The sequence below is a fragment of the Papio anubis genome, chromosome 2 (assembly GCF_008728515.1).
Source record: "Papio anubis isolate 15944 chromosome 2, Panubis1.0, whole genome shotgun sequence".
NCBI classification, from domain to species: domain Eukaryota; kingdom Metazoa; phylum Chordata; class Mammalia; order Primates; family Cercopithecidae; genus Papio; species Papio anubis.
In genome coordinates this window covers 119,233,081-119,249,902 of record NC_044977.1, presented here as the reverse complement: position 1 = coordinate 119,249,902, position 16,822 = coordinate 119,233,081, and the positions used below count along the sequence as shown (strand labels likewise).

The 16,822-nt window shown below is 42.5% G+C and overlaps 1 protein-coding gene across 1 annotated transcript in view; it reads right to left on the bottom strand.

Annotated features, from left to right (window-relative positions):
- PLD1 (phospholipase D1) overlaps positions 1–16,538 on the bottom strand; it is a 211,496-nt gene extending 194,958 nt beyond the window's left edge. Inside the window, exon 1 of the mRNA XM_017955714.2 lies at positions 16,402–16,538. The gene's annotated coding sequence lies outside the window, so the exon portion shown is untranslated. The remainder of the gene's footprint in view (positions 1–16,401) is intronic.
- Between the last annotated feature and the right edge of the window lie 284 nt (positions 16,539–16,822).

Genomic DNA, 16,822 nt, shown 5'->3' with positions numbered 1-16,822 from the left:
CAGCCTGGCCAACATGGCAAAACCCCGTCTCTATTAAAAATATAAAAATTAGCCAGGCGTGATGGCGCACGCCTATAATCCCAGCTACTCGGGAGGCTGAGGAAGGAGAATCGCTTGAACCTGGGAGGTGAAGTCTGTGGTGAGCCGAGATCGTGCCACTGCACTCCAGCCTACATGATGGGAGCAAGAATCCATCTCAAAAAAAAAAAAAAAAAAAAAAAAAAAGAAGAAGAGTACAGTACAAGGTATTTTGAGAGAGGGAAAAAAGAGAGCTCACATTCATGTAAATTTTATTATAGTATATCATTATGACTGTTCTATTTTGTTATTATTGTTACTCTCTTACTGTACCTAATTTATACATTGCATTTTATCATATGCATGTATGTATAAGAAAAAAAAAATCATAGTGTGTATAGGGTTCAGTACTATTTGAGGTGTCAGGCATCCATTGGGAGTCTTGGAGCATATCCCCCTTGGATGACGGGAGACTACTGGATGTGAAAAGACTATACAATGTTGTGTTGTGCTGCTACTGTGCATCTCTTCCCAATTTCCTGTAACTTGATACTGGCCATGATAAGGGTAGTTTCATACTGAAATTGACGAACACTATAATCACATCGTTTCTGTTTTGTTAATTGTCTAGGCCTAAGGAGGTGATAGAGAAAATATTAATAAAATGCCTGGTGCTTGTAGTAGTTACATCGTGAATAAAACAAAAAATTGAGGAAATATTCTTCTAGTATTAAGAAAAAGTACTGGCCAATTCATAAGGAAGATGTTTCCTGAACAAGTAAAATTTTGGGATACACCTCTGCTGCTTCACTTTCAAATTACACAATAATGTCAAAAGAAAATATCAATATGCTCTTTCATCAACTGTAACCATGACTAGGCTATGGATACAAGAGTTCAACAAAAACCAACAGAAATCTGTCCAAATCAATTAGCTATATAGATTTAATGATAAAGAGCATTTTATTACTACTTGTAAATTGTGTGCTACACATCTTTTGTATCAGAACAATTTATAATAGACATATGTGCACACACATTTTCTGGAGAGCTGGTTGTTAAACACTTACAAGCACACCATTATATCATTCTGATTAGGTGTTCTTTTGTTTAAAATCTCTCAATAGCTCCCTGTATTGGCCTCCTTTTACGGACTACTTCAAATCCTCTCAAACTTGCTTCTTATTCCAGCATTGCCATTGCAGCCAGTTCCATGAAGAATTTAACCAGCTTCACACAAGTGCAAACTGACAAGCCCACACACCCCTAGACTCCTCTGTTGCTGCTTCATGTGTCGCCCATGGGAACCTGGCAGTCATACATGTGCAATCCAGAAGTGGGGCTGCTTTAATTCAATGGGAAACAAGAAATATAGATAAAAGCCTCTCTCTTTTTTCTCTACATAAACTGTGCTGAGTGCATTTCATAAAACTTCTCAGATGATCTCTTGGAATAAAGCAATCAGCTGCCTATAGCAATGGCACTCCAATAATGCCTCCTTGTATTACTATTGCCTCCTTCCCTAGATGACTGTCTCTGGTCCTTCACCCGTGCTCCCTGGATGCCAACCCCAATTAAACCACCTGGCACAAATCTCTGCATAAGACACCACCTATCATCATAGGATGGGTCCAGACTCCTTATCTTGGCTCTCTGAAACAAGGCCTCCACCTGCTCTTCCTGCTTAATTTCCTAGCATGTCACAACCAGTCACAAAGAACACACATACTCTTACCTATCTCTTGTGTTTTACTCATGCTGTTCCCTCTGCTTAGAATTCTTCCCAAAAGGGTGTTCAGAGAGTTCTAAAACTTTGTAATTTAGTATAACCTCAATATTACAAAGGAGAAAATTGAGGTCCAGCATGGAAAGGTCTGGCCCAAGGTTTTCAATGGCTAATTTAGGATAGAGCTAACCACTGCGCTACTTTTTATAGGCTTCTGCTTCTAGTCCCTACAGTGTCCATGAGTATGTCTATTCCAGTTCTAAGAGTCTACTGAATGAAATGTGTTTCCTCTTTCTACCTCCTAGGATATATGGACTTCCATTTCCCTTTAAACTATTACTCTTTATTGTCTGAAACATTTGTCTCTCCCAAAAGAACAGACAGTAATTTACTCTTACTCAATGATTCAATCCAGTTCCTCAAACATTTGCTGGCCACTTTTTATAAGTATTGACCATGAGTGCAGTGAGGAAGACGAAAATGAGTAAGATATGTCCCTTACCCAAAAGGATTTTATGATCCAGTGGGAAAGACAGAGTTGTGTATAAATATCTCCATATATGGTGTGATTATTATGATGTAAGAAACAGCCAAAGAGATGTTTAAATTATCTGCTGTAGTTGTTAAAATATATACATAGAGCACATATCAAAAAAGGTTGATATTCATAATTTATAAAATGGGAGGAAGAGTAAGTCAACATACTAAGAAAACCGTAGCAAAATGAAGAGCCGAGGAAGAAGACCATTTGCAGATGTAACTATTTCAGAGCTAATGATTGTCATGGATCAACTAATCAACAAACATACGAGTGCCTGTTATACACAAGCCATTAACTTTTTGTACAACTATGTTCTATCATATTTCAGACAACAAAAACCCTCAAACCCTTAATTACAATTACAAAGAAATCTTTAAGAGTATCTAGTCCACTCCTCTACTGAAGAAACTAAGGCCCAGGAGGTTCTTTTTCTTATCCAATTATTTGTTCTGAGAGATCCAGCCACCACCAACACTCATCATCAACAATTCAGACTTTGAATCCTCACTCTCACCTTGACTCTTCGCTCTCTCATTTTCAGGGACCAATCAACTACCAAATGTGTGGCTTCTGCTACAGATGCCTCCCATGACTGTATCCCTCCCACCTTCATGCTCTTCTCCAGGCTATCCTTGCTTCTGGGCAGGGCTGCCTCAATAATTCCTAACTGATTCTCCCAGAATCACTCTTTCTCTTCCTGCACCATCTGTTGCAATGCCAGAGCTGCCCTTCTTAAGCATAGCTCTGATCATGCTTTTCCTTTGCTGCCAAACTCCAAAAACCAAGAACGTGTTAGTTTAACTTTCCAGCCCTCTCATTCTGAATTCTACCTGTTCATGGTTGTTCCTCCCTTCACACCACCCCTACTCTCCTCCTGTGCTAGGCTACACTCCCACTCCCATATACATTCTGCACTCTCCCTCCCAACAGGGGACTGTCATCACTAAAATGCCCTACCTGCCAAGGCTTCAAGATCCTGCTTAACCTTTCTGCTTCCATATGGTTTCTCTGATCTTTAGTTGATCATTCATCGTTTACCCCACTTCTCCACACCCTGTTTCCCACTGCATGTTACTTGTACTTATTTCACAGCATTTAATCTTTGAATTATGTTTACTGATGTGTCAGCTAAACCATTAGATCAGTGATTCTCAAATCGCAGTCCCCAAACCAGCAGCATCAGCATTATCTGGGAGCTTGTTAGAAACGCAAATTCTCTGCCCAGCCCAGACCTACTGAATCAGAAACTCTAGGGTGAGGCCCAGCGCTCTGTACTCTCCTGAGCTCTCCAGGGATTCTGGTGCACAGTGGAGTGTGAGAACCACAGCACTAGACCATAAATCCCCAGAGGGCAGTTGCTCTCAGGGTAGTTTCAGAGGCAAACTTAGAAGGTTGTCTTTAAAAAAAAAAAAAAAAAAAACTACAGCATATTATGGACATTTTTCTTCTGAATACATATTTTCAAGTAAGCAGCTTTTGACCAAAATATATGCAAATATCCTAATAATATGAAAAAAGCTGGCATGTATTGATATGAATGAAGTTTTCAAATTTCTCACTTATTGATTTTGGGCCTCTTATTTCAAACTGACTGAAGTCAGCTAAATTCTTTGAGGGTTTTTTCCCCCCTCAATCTTTAGAAATTTTTAGAGGCTTATTACTCCCCAAGTGCCATTTTTCCTTATAAGTTGCATGATGGCTGTCATGTGAGGATAATTTTCAAACTCATTTTCCATTTTCCATGACTCATCTGTGAAACAATGGATAACAGCTAAGTGTCACTGACCCTTAAAATGTGAAACCTAAAGAAACATTAAAGGGAAGGAAAAAATTCTCAGGCCATTGAATCCAGGTAACACTCACCCCTACTTAAGTAAGATTGTCCTATTATATAATCAGCAATGGCAGGAAAGTGGGTCGGACAGGATCAAAGTAGACTGATTAAGATGCTGTGGGATACAGAACTAAATGATAAGGTAGTGTGCTCAGTGAATGACAGTCACCTTACACATTCTCTACTAAAGGAATTCTAAACCATTTTTGGAGCACAGAGCAAAGGGTCTAGGCTGGGCCTGTGATACCTCCCTTGCTTCACATCAACTCTCCTACTCATTGAACATATGGCCAATTTTAAATTATGGTCAAATTTTACAGACTCCTTGAGTCCTTGGCCCTAGGAAATCAGGCGTAAGGAAGCTTTTGCTATATAGAAGTTATATTAAGTGCTATGACTTAGAGAATATCAAGTAAATTCAGAAATAAATTCTAGGTGAAATCAGGAGACAGTGTCAATAATGGTCACTGGCATGAGAAAGAGAGAGAGAAAGATTGAGAATTGAATTTTTGCTTTGGAATTTTTGAATTTTGCTTTGGTTGTGTTAAAATAATTCTAATCAATTATGTGAAGTGCTTATTATGTATGCTTAACTTGTGCTTAATTACAACAATGACTTCTCAACATGTTCCAAATTAATATTGTTGTCCTTTATTTGATTGCAACAGAAAACTCGTCAGGTCTGTCTAGCCAGATCCCAAGGTCCAGCTCTGGGCATATTACCTGACTGTCTTGAGAGCTAAGCCACAAGAGAACTTGGCCATTAGAGAGTCAGCCATGCTGCGATGGGCCTCACACTCTTTTTTAGGAGGACTGTGTCCTCAGTCAGGCATCAGAGCACAAAGGCTTCATGGGAAGCCTACTGCACACTAAGCCACTAACCAACACCTGATTCAGGGGTATCATTCTGGTCCCTTTGACCAGATTTATCTGGTCTCTGAGCATAATTGTCTGCCCACAACTTTCATTTAAAAAGAGGGACTCAGGCCGCGCGCGGTGGCTCACGCCTGTAATCCCAGCACTTTGGGAGGCTGAGGCAGGTGGATCACGAAGTCAGGAGTTCAAGACCAGCCTGACCAACATGGTGAAACCCTGTCTCTACTAAAAATACAAAAATTAGCCGGGGATGGTGGCGTGCGCCTATAATTGCCGCTACTCAGGAGGCTAAGGCACGAGAATTGCTTGAACCCGGGAGGCGGAGGTTGCAGTGAGCCCTGGGCAACAGAGTGAGACTCCATCTTAAAAAAAAAAAAAAAAAGAGGGACTTGCCTGCAACTAAAACTCTTTCTAAAGTGTTTCTGTGTTTGTGAACTAGCACAGAAATGAAACAAGGCCACCTAAGTGTACTACTTTTCTATTTTAAACCAAAATTAATGACATTCAACAGAAAATCTATAACATTAAAGGAAGTAAAGGGAATGAGATCTTTTTAGGACATTTTCCCCTCTCTAGGAGGTAGAACATAACTCCCAAAAATATGGGTTGTGCACAGTGAGTTCTTTCCAAAGAGTACAGTGTGTAGAGGGAGGAAAAAAGTAACCTTACAATGGAAAACCTTGCACACACAACCTCAGTTAGGTGATCAAAGTGGACATCACCAGTGATGAGTCATGCTGATAGTATGTGCCCTTGATAAGATGTGATAAGTATGGTATTTTTTTTTAAATTTATTTATTATTATTATACTTTAAGTTGTAGGGTACATGTGCATAACATGCAGGTTTGTTACATATGTATACTTGTGCCATGTTGGTCTGCTGCACCCATAAGTATGGTATTTTACCTCTGTCCTCTCTCTCCCCAAACCCATAATCCCAATGTAATCTTGAGAAAAATATCATAAAAATCCCAACTGAGGGACATTCTACAGAATACCTAACCAGTACCCCTCAAAACTATCAAGGTCATCAAAAACAAGGAAAGTCTGAACAACCATGATAACCAAGGGAGCCCAAGGAGACACAACTATGAAATGTAGCATGGTATCCTGGGCAAGATACTGGAATAGAAAAAGGACATGGGAGAATATCTAAATAAAGTATGGGTTTTACTTAATAATGTGTCTATATTGGTTCATTAATTATAACAAATGTATCACATACCAATGTGAGATGTTAATAACAGAGGAAACTGTGTACTCCTTTGAAACTTGCCGTAATAGCGTCACGACTTTTCTGCAAATCTGAAACAAACATAATTTTTACTTTTTTATTTTTTATTTTTTAGATGGAGTCTCACTTTGTTGCCCAGGCTGGAGTGTAGTGGCGCGATCTCAGCTGACTGCAACCTCCGTCTCCTTGGTTCAAGCAATTGTCCTACCTCAGCCTCCCAAGTAGCTGCAAATAAAGGTGTGCACCACCACAACTGGCTAATTTTTGTATTTTTAGTAGAGATGGGGTTTCACCATGTTGGCCAGGCTGGTCTCAAACTCCTGACCTCAAGTGATCCACCCACCTTGGCCTTCTAAAGTGCTGAGATTACAGTCATGAGCCAACGTGCCCAGCCCAAAAATAATTTTTAAAAGGCAAATATACAAGAGTACATTTTCTAAATGAGATGCTCTGATTGAATGTGGTGTTTAGAAACGCTCCAGAATTCTGCTGTCTACATCCCTGGACCCAATCTCTACTCCAATGCCAGCCCACCTGTCTTAGTCCATTCAGGCTGCTATAACAAAATACCATAGACTAGGTGGCTTATAAACAACAGAAACTTACTTCTCACAGTTCTGGGGGCTGGGAAGTCCAAGATCCAGGTGCTTGCAGATTTGGTGTCTGGTGAAAGCCTGCTTCCCCAGTGGCTGCCTTTTCACTAACCCCTCACTTAGTGAAGAGAGTCAGAGGTCCCTCTCTGGCCTCTTTTATAAAGGCACTAATCTCCTTGATGAGGGCAGAGCCACTGTGGCCTAATCACCTCCCAAAGGCCTCACCTCCTAATACCATCACCCCTTGGGGTGAGGATTTCAACAAATGAATTTGAAGAAGACAAACATTCACAACACTGCACTGCCCTGAAACAAAGCAGTTTGAAAATCACTATCAAGGAAAACTGGAACATAGAATCATTATAAAAGGCAGCCCATTTCAGGTGGCCTGGCAGGATTCTGCAGCACAATTCAGTCCTGCCTTTGGGTGACTGCATTAGACTGTAAACTGTGGGGCTGGAACCACATTTTAGACTCACTAGCCTAGGCCTAGTACTGTGTTAGCACCAAAAAGACTCTGTGCTTGATAAATTCTTCAACACCATCCTGAAAAGGGGCTATTGCAAATACAGGATGAAAGCTTTCACTGCCAACCTTATTGGCCTTCCAGGCAATGGATCTACAAAAATTACTTCACCGTTAGTCAAACCTACCCCATGTATCTGGTGAGATCCGATAGGATGAACATATCCAACATGCGTTTCTGGCATGCCTTTCTTTTTGTTACTTGTTTGTTTTTGTTTTGAGACAGAGTCTCGCTCTGTCACCCAGGCTGGAGTGCTATGGCACGATCTCAGCTCACTGTAACCTCCACTTCCTAAGTTCAAGCAATTCTCCTGCCTCAGCCTCCCAAGTAGCTAGGATTACAGGCACTCACCACCACACGCGGCTAATTTTTGTATTTTTAGTAGAGATGAGGTTTCACCGTGTTGGTCAGGCTGGCCTTGAACTCCTGACCTCAAGTGATCCACCTGCCTCAGCCTTCTAAAATGTTGGGATGGCAGGCGTGAGCCACTGTGCCCAGCCTATGGACTGCCTTTCTTAGAAAGTGATACACATTTCCCTAGTCCCCATGACCCTACCAAAAACCACCCCTGGTAGAACTCAAAAAAGGGAGGAAACAGGAGTTTCCCCAAATCAGTCTCATTTATGTTATGTTTAATCGATCCATTCTATCGCAGATTATACACCCACATGACAAACAGATGCAACTGAAACAAGATTTTGCAAGCTCTCTGAAAACGAAAGGAGGCATTCACATAGAAAGCTACAGATTTTATTTCTCATCAGTTGAGAGCAGCACTTTGCTCCAAATTGCAGTAATATCTCAGCAATGAATCGCTGTCATAAAAACAGCAACATCTGTGAGGTCAGAAAAGAACAATTAGGAAAACAAATGAATCGCTTGGGAACCAGGGTTCACACTAACATCATATATTTATATAATAACTTGGAAAGGTAGTCATTCAACAAGTAGTTAGTGAGCACCTACTATGTGTCAGGCAAGTCCCTACTCTCATAAAGCTTAAGTTCTTGTGTAGAAAACCCAGTAAGCAAGAAAACAAGAAAAGAAAAAGAATTTCAGATGGTGGTAAATGCTAGCATGAAAATAACCCTAGGTAAAAGGCTGGAACAGGATCAAGTAGCAAGCAACGCAATGTGGACTGTGAGGTGAGGCAGCTTTCAATGGTCAGGGAAAACCTTTCCAAGGAGATAACATTTGACCATTTTGTCATTGATCCAAATGACAAAAAAGAAGCAAGCCATGCAAAGACTTAGGAGAAGTGTGCTCCACGCAGAGGGAATAGCATGATTCAAAGGCCCTAAGATGGAACAAAGCTTGATGTGTTCTAGAAACAACCTTCCTAACAAACTCTGGAGACAGGCAACTGTAGTTTAGAAAGGTGAAAAACAAGTTTATCGAGGTTACACAGACGCTAAAGTAGAAATGAAACTTAGCACACCTGACTCCTCTGATAGTCTCCCTGCAACACACTAGCTGCCTCGCTAGTTAGAAACCCAAGCTCCAAAGAACTGAACACGAAAAATCAGGCTCTGGTATGAATGACAGGCCAATGGGGAAAAGAGTGGCCCCTGATTACCAAGTTTCACAGGATCAGAATTTGAGTACAAACATAAAAATCAAGGCTACCATACAATGTGGCCGGGGTCCAGCAGCCCAAATGACCTGATTCTAAGCACGGTACACAGGTGCCAGGGCTGGAGAGCAAGAGCCCACAAGAGGGGCCCAGAAGCCACATGGGGTGATCATCAAACTCCCAAGGGAATTTACAAAATACTACTTTGAGTCCCATTCCTCAAAAATCTAAATTTATTACATATGTGATAGAACTTGGAAGTTTGTATTTTAAGAAGTTCCCAGGTGATTTTGTTTAGCCAGACCTTGGAACTACTGTGATGGAGAAGGAGGGAAGGCCAGCTCTTCAGGAGGTTGCAGGGAGAATTCTATCTCTACAAAAGGATAGAATCAAAGGTTAAACTGAATGCAATTGAGACCTGTACCAGACCAGATAATAGGCACAAAGAGATTAGAACATAGCATAACTATATGTATTCCTTTCCCCCCAACCACATCGCCAAATTCAGAATCACTGTGACAGTTGAAAGAAAAGTGCACGACAAATCTCTTTGGTCATAATGAGAAAAAAAGGCGGGGTGGTGGAGAAGCTCAGATATCCCCCTTGGGCAAAGCCAGTGGTGTGCTGACAAATGCTTAGCAACCAGGTTGGAGGAGAAACCCTAACTGTAGTGTGTGCCAATTTCCACAGTGTAAATATTCCTGGAAGGCCAAGGATCATGAGGTCAGGAGTTCGAGACCAGCCTGGCCAACATGGTGAAACCCTGTCTCTACTAGAAATACAAAATAAGCCAGGCGTGGTGGTATGCACCTGTAATCCCAGTTACTTGGGAGGCTGAGGCAGGAGGCTGAGGCAGGAGAATCGCTTGAACCTGGGAGGTGGAAGTTGCAGTGAGCCAAGATTGCACCATTGCACTCCTGCCTGGGCAACAAGAGTGAAACCCTGTCTCAAAAAAAGAAATTCCTACCATGGCCACTTCTAAGTTACCAACATGATATCACTAGAACATGCAGTTTGGGGAAGACGTGCAGCAGGTACAGTATTTTCACCATATAGAAATAATAGACATAAATAGCATAGAGAGCAATACATTTAGTAAAATAATTAGTAAGTCAGAGGTGTGGGTATTTATTATCTTTTAAAAATAGCTTTAACATCACAGTGATGTTAGTGCCAAAAATATACTTCATCCCCAAATTCTGTACTCCTACCTTACTTCTTACATTTTTTTATTCCAAAGCAGGAATAATGGTGACACTTAAAAAACAGTATCTAACACTTCATCTTCATTTTTTTCCCTATTCTTAGCTCCTTTGGTTAAATTTCTCACTTTTGGGTCTGCATCTTCAGAGAACCACTGCCCTACACATCTGGAAATGTTTTTCTGTTCCAAGTCATGAATCTCCAATCCCAACCCATGGCTACCTACTCGAACTCTTTATTTCAAAGGACTCCTTCATCAGAACTTGGGCAGAAAAAGATCAGTGAAGTGAGTACAGCTGTTTACCCAAAATGCCACAGACTGTCCATTCCACATCTACACATTTTATTTTTAAGAATAGTTAAATGGCACCATGGAGCAAATAAATAAGTACAACATTAATTATAAAGACTTATTTTCTGGAAATACCTATGTATTTTTAACAAAATGGATTACACCTTCTCCCTTCATCCATGTACCCTGTCATTCAGCTCACATCTATTGTACACTACAATGGACACTGGAGACACAAAAATGACAAAAACACAGTGTGTGACCTCAAGAACCTGGCCCTCTCACAGGGAAGACCGTCAATAGAAAAAATAATGGCAAATCCAGTGATTCTAATATCACACTACATATAAAATCCACCCACGGAAAGTGGCATAAACCAAACTAGACTAGACTGTTATGAAGATCCCAATCAGGGGCCAAGAGTTCCCTTGTATCTTATTGTCCACATGCTTTGTTGATTAGCAACAGTTTAAACATTAAGATCCCATCAAGATAAACCAAAGGAAAGATCATTTGCAACTGCTTATGATATTTTGAAGGCATCGTCCGGTGGTAACACACTGAGACGCAGGCTTTTTGTAAAGAACTGACAAAGGTATTAGCTCCATGCTTCCTATCTATGGCCCTCTGCCAATGCCTCGTCTCTGCACTTGTTTCTCCCCTCCCTTTCTACGGCTTTCCTTTTCCCCATGTTTATTCCTATTCGCCTTCATCTAAATGTGCCATCTGTAAAAGCCTACTTTGAAAAAGATCACTGTTAAATTCTGAACCCTTATTTTCCTGTTCTTAATATAAAGTTCATAAGTTTACGGCCTTAGAAGTGTCTCTCTCTCTTTCTTAACAAAAGAACTGACTAAACCAAGTTATTTTTATTTCCATGTTGATTTTGGCTGATTTTCTTTTGTGCGTCAGAGGCTTCCAAAAGGTTCCCAACTCTAGATCCAAAAAGTTCAAAAAATGATTGAGTACAGAATAAAATCTTGCCCTCATCCAGAGGGGAGCTGAGGGTCATGGGCATTAGCAGCAACGGGGGAAGCAATCCAGGATTCTGGAGCCCTAGGAAGCAAGACCTCCCATGACCCAGTCGGCCATAACGTGGGCCCTTATTTAGTAGATTAGCTCTAGTATGGTCATAACAATTTTTAAAATATTGAAATGCTTCCCTCTGGATTGGCAAATAACACCCAACTCCTCCCAAACACAGCCCTGGCCTCCCAGACTCTCCCAGGATCCCTGGCCCAATCTCCTCACAATCAGGGAGTTAAGGCCTGGCCCAGCAGAGGATCTCCAGGACCCTGCCCCAGTGCTTCTACCCTTGGACATACCCAGGTTCCACCTTAATTTCTTCTTCCGAAAAGTAAAGGACTTGAACAGATTGTCTGAGTTGCACTATAATTGCGATTACGTCAAAGAACACAGACAAAATGGGAATCAAAAAACCTTAAAAAAAAAGTTTGTTAGGAGGATGGAATCACAGGTTATGTTTTTTCCTAAACAGACAGCAGTGTCAAAACTCTGGGTGCAAGCTGCCAGAGATGGATCCCCAGCTCTGCCATGAGCTAGTTGTGGGATCTCACTATGCCTCAAACTGCCTCATCTATAAAATGGGCATAGGCCAGCCACAGTGGCTCATACCTGTGAATCCCAGCACTTTTCGAGGCCAAGATAGGAGGACCATTTGAACCCAGAAGTTTGAAACTAGCCTGGGCAACATAGCAAGACCCCATCTCTACAAAATAAAATACAATAAAACAAACATAAATAAATAAATAAAATGGCCATAATAAGATTACCTACTTTACAGGGTTGTTTGAGGGTTAAATGTATTCATGTTTGTAAAATGCTTAGACAAGTGCAAGGCACAAAGTAAACACCATGTAAGTGTTTATTAAATAAATAATTGATTTTATTCTGCCGCTGTAATGTTTGCTCAATAAATTTAAAAATTAAGAAAGTTTTGCAATAGGAAAAAAACCTGTGATACTATGAAACACTTATACAACATACACTTTTGCTTAATAACCCAGCACTAAAACAGCTGGGGTCCAGATTTTACACTGCAGTGTGAATTTAGGGAAACTAACACACTGGAATGTGTTCCCACTGAAGCATAAGATGTGATTTGTATGATTCTCTTTGTAACCAGAAATGTCACAGGCCTATGGGAAAGTTAGGTTTACATGTTTCTCGTTTTAACCCTGCGACAACTTTTAACCGCACCCCCCCAGCAAATACATTTTATTTTGTGATGCTCAGACTTAAAGGATTGTAAACATAAAACCAGACCTTGCAAAGTTACAGCTTTTCTTGTGAACACAATGACTCAGCCTAACTACAAGTTTAAAGAGACATATCTTATGTGTTGGGTCCCGTAGTATCAATCTTTAGTAAACACCTGGGATGGACAGGAAATTGCTACATGTAGTTTCAAGTTTGATCAACACTGCCTTTAGTTACTAAGAAGGCAACATTACCTGAGTTCAAGCATAATTTAGATAGGTACTATTGCACTGCTAAAGACAACAACACTGACAATTGCCATTTTTCTGATAGATACTCAGGAGAGGAAATGATCAATAACAGTAACTGCCTTACGTGTTCCTTCCTCTTGATAGCTAAACCCCACAATACCCTTAGACAAAAGTTTAAATACATCACAAGTTTATTCTCAAACAGTAACGTATTAGGCCTTTCCGGCTGTAGATAAGATTTGTTAAACAGTCTGGTTATGGCTTTTTACCTTTTCTCTTTTAAAAGTGCATTTCTTGGCTGGGTATGGTAGCTCATGCCTGTAATCCAGCACTTTGGGAAGCCGAAATGGGAGGATTGCTGGAGCCCAGTTATTCAAGACCAGCCTTAGCAACACAGTGAGACCTCATCTCTACAAAAACAAACAAACAAACAAAACTGGCCAAGGGTGGTGATGCACACCTATAGTTCCAGCTACTCAGAAACTGAGATGGGAGTATCACTTGGGCCTGGGAGGTCAAGACTGTTGTGCCACTACACTCCAACCTGGGCAACAGAGTGAGACCCTGCCTCAGAAAAAAAAAAGTTTAAAAGGTGCATTTCTCTAAAGCTACGAGAAGGAACTCAAACCTTGCTTAGTGATAAAACTAAAGCCTGCAACACAACCATTATCATTAAAATGTTATTAAAACCCTGTAAGAAAGATGAAGAGTCTTGTGGATGGATGGTGGTGACAGTAACACAATAATGTGAATGTATTTAATGCCACTACATGCACACTTAAAAATGACTAAAATGGTAAATTTTATGTTGTGCATCTTTTACTACAACAAAAGTGAAATTAAAAGAAAAATTTTTTAAAAAACATCCTGTAAGAGAACATTTATATACTGTTGGTTGGAACGTAAATTATTTCAGCCACTGTGGAAAGCAGTTGCAGATTTCTCAAAGAACTCAAAACAGAACTACCATTCAACCCCGCAGCCCATTACTGCGTATATATCCAAAAGAAAATAAGTTGTTCTACCAAAAACACACACACATTCATATGTTCACCACAGCGCTATTCACAATAGCAAATGGAGTCAACCTAGATGCCCATCAACTGCGGACGGGATAAGAGAAAATGTGGTCCATATGCATCATAGAATACCATGCAACAATAAAAAATAACACAATCATGTCCTTTGTAGCAACATGGATGCGGATAGAGGGCATTATCCTAAGCATATTAAGGCAGGAACAGAAAATCAAACATTGCATGTTTTCACTAATAAGTGGAAGGTACTACAGCTGCTGGGGAGGCTGAGGCAGGAGAACGGTGTGAACCCGGGAGGCGGAGCTTGAAGTGAGCCGAGATCGTGCCACTGCACTCCAGCCTGGGAGATAGAGTGAGACTCTGTCTCAAAAAAATATATATATATAAGGTAAACATTGGGCACTTATGGATATAGAGATGGCAACAATAGACGCTAGGAACTACTAGAGGTGGGAGGGAGGAAGGAGAGCAAAAGTTAAAAAATTATCAGGTACTATGCTCACTACCTGCGTGATGGGATCAGTTGTACCCTCAACCTCAGCTTCATGCTACATGTCCGTGTAACAAACCTGTACATGTATCCCCGTATCTAAAATAAAATTGGAAATTTTTTATAAAAAAAATGACAGTCCTACTTTTCCTTCGGAACAAAAATAAATTAAAAACCCTGTAAGGGTTAAAGGTAAATAAAATTTGTAACTATGTTTTTAATTAAGAAACACTAAGTAATCATACTACTTTCAAGAAGCAGGGTTCCCCACCACCTAGTTATAAGTAAGTCTACAAACCTAAATGAGCATTGTACAGCACTTACTATAGTTCATAATTATTCTGTCATCAGGAACAAACATTGTAAAGACATTTTTTCCTCAAAGCCTTAGTATTCTTTTTTTTTTTTTTTTTTTTTTTTTTTTTGAGACAGACTCTCGCCCTTTCAGCCAGGCTGGAGTACAATGGCATGATCTCGGCTCACTACAACCTCCGCCTCCCGGGTTCAAGCGATTCTCCTGCCTCAGCCTCCCAAGTAGCTGGGATTATAGGTGTGTGCCACCACGCCCGGCTAATTTTTGTATTTTTAGTAGAGGCGGGGTTTCACCATGTTGGCCACGCTGGTCTCGAACTCCTAACCTCAGGTGATCCGCCCACCTCAGCCTCCCAAAGTGCTGGGATTACAGGCGTGAGTCACCGCGCCCAGGCAGCATTCCAACTTTTTATATGGATTGTTAACTGTACGGGTTCTTGAGAAGCCAGACTGGGCGCCTATACAATTAGTCCAAAGATCCCCAAACAACATTTAAAGGCTGTCTACAAATTCAAGCTAAAAGACTGTGTACAAATTCACTTGTGTGTCACAAAACATTTAATATCGAAAGAGATTCTTATTCAAATAGGCAGTGTATAAATGTGGTGTCTGTTAACAGTTCAAATGGCAGATTCCTTTCCTTCTTTAAGTTTTAATTGCAACACCACGAATTAAACCATTTAACATACCTCAGAGGTCTCTGGGTACCTAGTCTCTCAGAGGTCTTTGGAGGCCCACAAAGGCTTATCTTAACTAAAATTGGCAGGGCTGGCTGATAAAGTTAACGGAGCTCCCCATTCTGGAGACAGACTTAGTGATAGTCAAACGAAGAAACTGTTGTGGTCTGTTCTTAAAAAGCTACTCGTATTTAGTGCTTCACAGAGGAAGTAAAGAAGGCAATAATCCCAGATGAGGAGGAGCAAACACAGGCGTGGCGGTAGTTCAGGACTGAGTCTACAAGGGCAGTTCTCAAGGGCGTCACAAAATCCTTTGGAAGGCTTGGAGGACCGCACTCCTGGATCTGAGCCCTAGGTCCCAAATACCTTGAATCGTACTGTGACGAACAAGACCCTTTACACACGCCCTGCTGCTCGCCCCCGGGCCCCCCGCCCCGCCTCCGAGTGGTCACATCACATGGCGGGAGGCGCGGACACCCGCGGCTGTGACCACACCCCCGGGACCGTGCTCTGAGGGCTGGGCTCGAAGCTTTGGGACGCGGCACTTCCTGGTTGGTACGGGATGCTGGTCCCATCGCCCCCACCAGCCCAGTCATGCCACCGCGCCTCCGAACCAAGGGCGCCCGGATGACCTGGGGACACCACACACACTGCACCCGAAGCCCCGCGCCGGCGGGGCGGTGCATCCTGCAGAGGACGCCCGGGCTTCAGCCTGGAGCCTGCACGGCTCTGCGCTCCAGGCAGCCGCCCGCGCTGCAAAAGTGCGTGCCTGAGTTGTCAGCTTTCACCCTGCAGGAATTCCACCAGAAGCCGTGCAAGGGAGGCCCTTGGGGATCGCTGGGGAGTCCGCTGCCGACTCACTCACTGAAGTCCCGTCCAAGTTGGGCGGGGAGCGGCCAGTTGACCGGGTTGGGAGCCAGAAGGGACTGAGGGCGAAGGCAGGGGAAACCCGGCTCCCACAGGCGCCAGGTGATGCGGGTCTCGGCGCGGCTCCTACCTGCAGGGCGAAGGGGCCGCTAGCACCTGCGCGTTGGCTGCGGACTCTCCAGGCTCGCGTGCCTCTGGCACAGCTGGAGCTCAACGGGAGGGAGGCGGGCGGGAGGGTGCTCTGCGCTGCGCGGCCGCCAGGAACTCTCCGCGCGGATTCGCCCCGGATTCGCAGGGGTGGAGCGAGGCGGTGCCGGGTCCTGGGGCGTCGCGGTGCAGGCTGGCGGCCCCAGCGGGGCGGGTCTCGCGGCTGGGCCTCTGATCGCCCGCTTTCCTTGTTCTCTCTTTTCCCAAAGTTTCATGACTCGACCGCATTACACTAGGGCATGCTCGCTGGCAGGACCATTATCAGGTCCTCTTGAGCCGCCAAGGGCCAGCCACCGTTGCCGGAGCTTTGCCTATCATACCTATTCCTCGACTACTGCGGATAG